This window comes from Giraffa tippelskirchi, chromosome 10 (genome assembly GCF_054371585.1).
Source record: "Giraffa tippelskirchi isolate mGirTip1 chromosome 10, T2T-mGirTip1v1.2.pri, whole genome shotgun sequence".
Classification (NCBI taxonomy): domain Eukaryota; kingdom Metazoa; phylum Chordata; class Mammalia; order Artiodactyla; family Giraffidae; genus Giraffa; species Giraffa tippelskirchi.
In genome coordinates this window covers 3,549,240-3,556,921 of record NC_137284.1, presented here as the reverse complement: position 1 = coordinate 3,556,921, position 7,682 = coordinate 3,549,240, and the positions used below count along the sequence as shown (strand labels likewise).

Genomic DNA, 7,682 nt, shown 5'->3' with positions numbered 1-7,682 from the left:
CCTCGAGAACTAATATACATGCCAATCTCAAGCAAAATGTTTTTCAGCTCCCCCACCCCTTTTTTTCTGCATGAAATACCAAACCTTTGATTCCTAATTAACTTGGTGTTAGCAGTGAAGATGGACACCAGACACTCCAAGGCAAAGATCCAAAATGCACATAAGAGCTCTTAGCTTGACACATGGATGCATCAGTTGGTTGATGCCGATTGCACGTCTGTCCACCTCTTCCTGGCTCCTCCCCCATGGAAGCTTATTGACCTTCCCATATAAAGGTAGAGGTCGGGGGAACAGAAGGGCAGAGAGGAGCTCTTGGCCATGGGGCAACCTCAATGCTGCATCTCAGTATAGGGGATCCAACCGATGTGAGCTCTTCTCAAGAGCCATTCCTGGCCACAGCACATACAGGTGCAGTTTTTCACTTACTCATCTGTTCCTCTGCCTGGACACTCAGGCTGCCGACCTGATTTATTGATGTATTTCCAGCACCTGGCCTGGTGCCTGGCATAAAGTGGCTCAACGTCATCACATCTATCGAATAAATGAATGGAGTGGGTAAAAATGGCAACGTCTCACAGTTGTCATATCATCCGTCAAAGTTAGAGTGGTTTTAAGGAGGTGTCGGGGAGAAAGAAAAAGCTTTCCCAACTGCAATGAGATCATTCACTCATTCAAGGAAAGAGCTCAGACAACACCCCCATTTCTTGTTCTGCCTCCCAGGCTGTGGGGGCGGGTGCTGGCTGGCACAGCCTCTCAGTGTTATCCTCATTCCTAAGTCAGCACTCACGGTGTCCAAATTCCCAACAGTACTCATCTTTGAGACTTGGGAATGAGGTATCAGAATTCCCCAAACCCTAATTACCCTGTATTTCTCCAGACACTGTAGTTATATGATTTCAATAATGATGGACCCTAATAAGCAGGTTCAGAGATTTTCTGTAAAAAAAAATCACATACTTGTGGCCCTTGATTATAATAAACTAATAGATTTTGACAATATTCCATATTTTAATAATGTGTGGAAAGGATCTCTATCTGATGTAGACACTGGATAACAGAAAACATAAAAAGAAGGGACTATTAGCAAATGACAAATGCCAATTAAAAATTGTTTTAACATGGAAGAACCTAGAAATTGTCATGCTAAGTGAAGTTAAGTCAGGGCAAGACGAATACCATATGATATCACTTATATGTGGAATTTAAAAAACATGATACAGAGGAACTTATTTATAAAACAGGAAGAGACTCACAGACTAAGAAAATAAATTTATGGTTACCAAAGGGAAAAGATGAGATGGATAAATTAGGAGTTTGAGATTAACGTATACACACTACTATATGTAAAATAGGTAAAGAACAAGGACCTACGTATACCACAGGGAACTATACTCAATATCTTGTAATAACCTATAATGGAAAAGTATATCACTTGGTTGCATACCAGAAACTAATACTACTTTGTAAATCAACTATTCTTCTATTTAAAAAATAAGTTATCAAAAATTTAAAGATAATTCCACAAATATATGATATTTAAAAGATTAATTGCTCTGTCTGACAGTCTTGAGCCTTTGTTTCATGATAAATATTCCAGTTGTAGTAAAACTTCTTTCACTTGGTGATGTGGGTCAGATATTAAGGAGTCCAAAGCATTCTTCAGGTTGGGCAAGAGGAGAGTACCAGTTGCTTTTTTTATTATGATAAAATATATAGAACATGAAAGTTACCATCTTAGCCCTTTCTATGTGTATAACTCAGTGGCATAAATTATATTCATATCGTTGTACAACCAACCCTACCACCCATCTTCAGAACTTTTTCATCTTCCTGGACTGGAAATCTGTCCCCGTTAAACACTCACTCCTCATCCCCATAGCCCTGTTCTGGGCCCCTACCATCCTACTTTGTGTCTTTATGGATTTAACTCATCTAAAAGACGCTCGCTCTTTGGAAGAAAAGCTATGACCAACCTGGACAGCATATTACAAAGCAGAGACATTACTTTGCTGACAAAGGTCCATCTAGTCAAAGCTATGGTTTTCCCAGTAGTCATGTATGGATGTGAGAGTTGGACTATAAAGAAAGCTCAGTGCTGAAGAATTGATCCTTTGAACTGTGGTGTTGGAGAAGACTCTTGAGAGTCCCTTGGACTGCAAGGAGATCCAACCAGTCCATCCTAAAGGAAATCAACCCTGAATATTCATTGGAAGGACTGATGCTGAAGCTGAAGCTCCAACACTTTGGCCACCTGATGCGAAGAACTGACTCATTGGAAAAGACCCTGATGCTGGGAAAGATTGAAGGCAGGAGGAGAAGGGGACAACAGAGGATGAGATGGTTGGATGGCATCACTGACTCGATGGCCATGAGTTTGAGCAAGCTCCAGGAGTTGGTGATGCACAGGGAACCCTGATGTGCTGCAGTCCATGGGGTCAAAAGGAGTCAGACATGACTGAGTGACTGAACTGACTGATAACTGAGGAACCTCCTGTGTGTGGAATTTGTCCTTTTCCGCAGGCATATTTCACTCAGCATCATGTTCTCAAAGTTCATTCATGAGGTCACTTTTTCCTAGCTTTTTCTCTCCTGTAGTTGACTTCTAATCTCATAGTGTTGTGGTCAGAAAAGATGCTTGGTATGATTTCAGTTTTCTTAAATTTGCCAAGGCTTGCTTTGTGTCCTCCATTGTGCTCTGTCCTGGAGAATATCCCATGTGCACTTGAGAAGAACGTGCATTTTGCCGTTTTGGGATAGAACGATATCAATGTCACTTAAGTCCATCTGGCCTAATGTGTCATTTAAGGCCTGTGTATCCTTATTGATTTTCTGTCTGGATGTTCAGTTCATTGATGTAAGTGGGATGTTCAAGTACCCTGCTATTATTGTGTTACTGTTGATTTCTCCTTTTATATCTGTTAACATTTGCCTTATAGATTTAGGTGCTCCCATGTTGGGTGTATATATATTTACAATTGTTCTATCTTCTTATTGGATTGATCCCTTGATTATTGTGCAGTGTCCTTCTTTGTCTTTTGTAATAGTCTTTATTTTAAAACCTATTTTGTCTGATATGAGTATTGCTACTCCAGCATTCTTTTGATTTCAATTGTCATGGAATACCTGATTCCATCTCCACGAGGTCACTTTTTTAGTGGCAAAATGATTTCATCGGCTTCACAAAACCATAGCCTACAGTGAACATTCAAACAGTGAGATGTGGCAGAAGGTATTATTGACTGGGACTCAAATCACACAACACTGAGATCCCTGAGCAAGTTTAACAACCTTACACAGAATCACATGTTAAAATCACCAATTTAAGGACTTGTTCGTTCATTCCTTAGAACACCACTCATAGCATGTGTGGGAAGTATCCTGCGTGTATAAACTCAATCATATTTACTTTATTCATGAGAATGACTCACCCCGGCAGAGACAGAGACCCGGGCAAGTGCTTACAATGTGCCACCACCATAAGCCAGACCGGCTCCATGGTGCCTGATTCTGGCCCCTGTGCTTCTGACCTGGTTCCCGAATGTCAACCTTATCCGTCAGCTCCACATGAGAGCGCTTCCTGCCCTTGCTTTTTTTTTTTTCCTGTGAAAAACAGAGTCCAACTACAATGCAATTTATTTCTGCATTGCAAACCGGAGAAATGTGAAAGCACCACGGAAAACAAAAAGTACTGTATTAATTTATGGTAGCAATTCTTGAGATAAAATACGGCACTAGAGTAATAGTTTTTATGACTCTGCAGTAAAAGTCAACAGAGCCAACAATGGTTTTTTGTTTAATTCTCTTCCAACTCTACAGACATAGTTCTGCCTTCACCTGCATCACACTTTCATGTGGTTTTTACAGGGGACACACCTGTACCTGCCGGGATGCACGACCGGTGAAAGAAGGAGGATCCGGTAAGTGGTCCACCTGGGGGTGGACTGGACTGAAGTGGGCATCAGCCTGGACGCGCTCGACGACGTCATTGTCACCCCCTTCCTGCTTGACCACAGCAGCTGCCTGCTGCGAGAGCACTCTGATTTTCTCATGGCAAGCCTGGCAGTTACCTCAGGCTTTCGCCATGGCCATAATGATGTTCTCTGTGGCCGTGAAAGGCAGCTCCTGCAGAATGCGCTGCTCAGTTACATTGGGGTATCCCACCAATCCTTCAGAAATGTTCTGCAATGTATTTAATACAGTATCTGAAGTGAGAGGGGCTTCCCTCATAGCTCAGTTGGTAAAGAATCCACCTGCAATGCAGGAAACCCCGGTTCGATTTCTGGGTTGGGAAGATCCCCTGGAGAAGGGATAGGTTACCCACTCCAGTATTCTTGGGCTTCCCTTGTGGCTCAGCTGGTAAAGAATCCGCCTGCAATGCAGGAAACCCCGGTTCAATTCCTGGGTTGGGAAGATCCCCTGGAGAAGGGATAGGTTACCCACTCCAGTATTCTTGGGCTTCCCTTGTGGCTCAGCTGGTAAAGAATCTGCCTGCAATGTGGGAGACCTGGGTTTGATCCCTGGGTTGGGAAGATACCCTGGAGAAAAGACTGGCTACTCACTCTAGTACTCTTGCCTGGAGAATCCCAGGGACAGAGGAGCCTGGTGGGCTGTAGTCAGTGGGGTCACAAAGAGTTAGACCCGAGTGACTTTCACTTTCTGCATTGAGAAACGACTCAGCCAAACAGATTCGTCAGCTGGCACAGTCATCGAGTGTGCGTTCAAACCACTGCACAGATACTGTCGGCAGGGGGTCCATGACCAGGGTCATCAGGTGACGGGCCAGGCTGCAGCACCGCTCTGAACGTGTAGGGTTCCGCTTGCAGGTGTTGCACTTGAGCTGATCTGCTGTTTTTCAAAGGGTTCCTCCGACTCCTTGAGGTTTGCCAGGAGTCATATGTCGGTACAAATCCTGAGCACCGATGCCCCCAAGCTAGTCAGCACAGAGAGCACCTCAACATCTACTTTTCCTGTATAGGTCTGCCCCGTGATGATGAAAGCCCTCTTGAATTCTGCCTTTTCTGTCACCGTCTTGTCAAGCTGCTCTCCTTTTGGTCATCTCCCTTGGAGAGCTGCAGGAAGCTGGTCTGGGTGCCAGTGGCACCCTTCACGCCTCAGAAGTGCAGCTCACCCCAGACATGCTTCAGGTTCTGGAGATCCATGCCCAGATCCTGAATCCAGAGACAGCAACGCTTCCCAACTGTGGTCAGCTGAGCAGGCTGAAAACGTGTGAAACCTAAGATGGGAAGGTCGGCTCGCTCCTTGGCAAAGTCAGTAAAGTGAGAGATCACCCTGGCAAGCTTTGGCAAAAGCAGGTCAAATGCATTTCTAAGAACATAAAGGTCTGTGTTGTCTCCCACGTAGCAGGAGGTGGCGCCAGGGTGGATAATGCCAGCGGCTTTGGGGCAGTAGTGGGCAAACGTGTGCACGTGAGTTATCACATCATGTTGTAACTGCTTCTCCTCCTCAGCTGCCATCTTGAAGTCGGGGTTGTCCAGGTTTGATTTCACCTCCTGGATTTGTTCATCTGTGTTAGGCAAACCCAGTGTCTGCTCAGTCTCCGCCAGCCACAACCATAGCTGCTGGCAGGTCTGAAATTTGTACCTGTTACTAAACATGAAGCACATCTCCAGGCTGGCATAACAGGAGGCAAGCGGCGAGCAGTAGCTGTCATGCCCGCGGGCCACCTCCCACCCGCCACGGTCACCCCTCTGCCACCATCCCAAACTCTGCCCCCGGCTGGAACTGCTTGCCCTTGCTTTTGACCTGATCAGTGAATTCCTTCCAACCAGTAACCTCTTCCTGTTGACCATTTCATTCTCTAAAGAGAATGCTTTTCCCTTTGTCTCCATGCATCAACTGGTTTTTCACACTATTTGGGATTGGCTAAATTGTAACTTTCCCGAGAAATTGTGGGAAGGCATTCCTGCCTGGAAACCCAATGGGCAGTGTCTTCCCCCTGTGGCCTCAGGAAGCTGCCACAGCTCCCGGTCACGTGTTCTGAAGGTCAGGGAGCAGACGGGAAGAAGAACCACGAGACTTTCTCCCCACACTGTTCTCCTGACAGAGATGGAGAAGTGAAGTGAAAGTTGCTCAGTCATGTCCGACTCTTTGTGACCCCATGGACCGTGGCCCGCCAGGCTCCTCTGTCCATGGGATTCTCCAGGCAAGAACACTGGAGTGTGCAGCCATTCCCTTCTCCAGGGGATCTTCCCAACCCGGAGATTGAACCCGGGTCTCCTTCGCTGCCGGCAGATTCTTTACCGTCTGAGCCACTCTGGAAGCCCGAAGACAGAGCGGGAAACCCCCAAGTGCCTGCAGTGTCCCCTCCGTGGTGTTGAAGAGATTAGGGTCCAGTCACTCTCTTAGACTTTCGGGGGCAGAGGGCAGTGAGATGCCAGAAGACTCGGCTGAATCCTGACTCTCTCCAGGAGGGATGGGCATGACGCGGATGAAAGGGACCATCTCGGGTGATAATTTGCTGTTGTTGTTCAGTCGCTCAGCTGTTTTTGACTTTTTGTGACCTCATGGACTACAGCACGCCAGGCTTCCCTGTCCTTCACTATCTCCCTCAGTTTGTTCAAACTCATGCCCATTAAGTTGCGATGCCATCCAAACATCTCATCCCCTGTCGTCCCCTTCTCCTCCCGCCTTCAGTCTTTCCCAGCATCAGGGTCTTTTTCAGTGAGTCAGCTCTTCGCATCAGGTGGCCAAAGTATTCGAGCTTCAGCTTCAGCATCAGTCCTTCCAATGAATATTCAGGGCTGATTTCCTTCAGGACGGACTGGTTGGATCCCCTGGTTGGATCCCCTTGCAGTCCAAGGGACTCTCAAGAGTCTTCTCCAACACCACAATTCAAAAGCATCAATTCTTCAGCACTCAGCCTCCTTTATGGTCCAACTCTCACATCCATACATGACTACTGGAAAAACCATAGCTTTGACTAGATGGACCTTTGTCAGCAAAGTAATGTCTCTGCTTTTTAATATGCTGAGGTTTGTCATAGCTTTTCTTCCAAGGAGCAAACGTCTTTTAATTTCATGGCTGCAGTCACTGTTCACAGTGACTTTGGAGCCCAAGAAAATAAAGTCTGTCACTGTTTCCATTTTCTCCTCCTCTATTTGCCGTGATTAATAGTGATCTCCTGTATTGCCCCATCCAGCGTGCATAACCCTCAAAGCCACCCTATGAGGTGGTTCTATTGTCTTCACTTTAGGGATGAGGAAATCGAGGCCCAGAGAGGTCAAGCAATTTGTGTAAGAATGCACAGCCATGGCACAAAGAAGCAGAGCCAAGACTTGAACTAGGCCACTGGGCTCCAGAGCCCACGTTTGTAACTAGTGTGCAAAAGTGCCTTTCAAAAGGGGCCTGATGACTGGCCTGGGCAGGGAGCCAGTGGGACTGCCAGGACAGGCACCTCTCGTCTCCATCCATGAGTTTCACAACGTCCCACTGTTATTATTCCTGTCTACAGCTGAAGAGATGGAGGCTTAGCATGGGTATGGACCTCACTCAAGGTCAAGGTAGAGGTCAGTGCTGGGGCCCCAGCTGAGCCCTCGGAGAGTCTGAACTACCTGCCTGGACCCTTCTTCGTCCAATTGCTGGGTGTTTTTGTTGGATCGGCTCTATCTGAAGCACATGATGAAGTTGTCAAGAGGAGCAAGTTGCAAGGAGTTTACGACTTG

At 46.3% G+C, this 7,682-nt stretch overlaps 1 pseudogene across 1 annotated transcript; it reads right to left on the bottom strand.

Moving 5' to 3' along the window:
* Positions 1–3,810: 3,810 nt before the first annotated feature.
* Positions 3,811–7,091, bottom strand: LOC145523478 (adenylosuccinate lyase-like; annotated as a pseudogene). The gene is made up of 2 exons (XR_014066599.1): positions 4,654–7,091; positions 3,811–4,217 (listed from the first exon to the last, which is right to left on the bottom strand). The product of XR_014066599.1 is annotated as an adenylosuccinate lyase-like (transcript).
* Between the last annotated feature and the right edge of the window lie 591 nt (positions 7,092–7,682).